The sequence below is a fragment of the Galeopterus variegatus genome, unplaced genomic scaffold, assembly GCF_000696425.1.
Source record: "Galeopterus variegatus unplaced genomic scaffold, G_variegatus-3.0.2 Scaffold3380, whole genome shotgun sequence".
Lineage (NCBI taxonomy): Eukaryota > Metazoa > Chordata > Mammalia > Dermoptera > Cynocephalidae > Galeopterus > Galeopterus variegatus.
The window spans coordinates 98,194-98,562 of NW_007729491.1; positions in this window are offsets into that span (position 1 = coordinate 98,194).

Below are 369 nucleotides of genomic sequence, written 5' to 3' on the forward strand. Positions count from 1 at the left end.
TTGTAGTTCTCATTATAGAGATTTTTCACATCCTTGGTTAACTCTATTCCTAAGTACTTTATTTTTTTGTTGGCTATTGTAAATGGGTTAGCTTTCTTGATTTCTCCTTCTGCATGTTTGCTATTGGAGAATAGAAATGCTACTGATTTTTTGTGTGTTGATTTTGTATCCTGCAATTTTGCTGAAATCTTTTATCAACTCCAAGAGTTTTTTGTAGAGACTTTAGGCTGTTCAGTGTATAGGATCATGTAATCTGCAAACAGGGACAGTAGGACTTTATCTTTTCCAATCTGGATACCCTTTATTTGCTTCTCTTCTCTGATTGGTCTGGCTAGTACTTCCAACACTATGTTGAATAGGAGTGGTGAG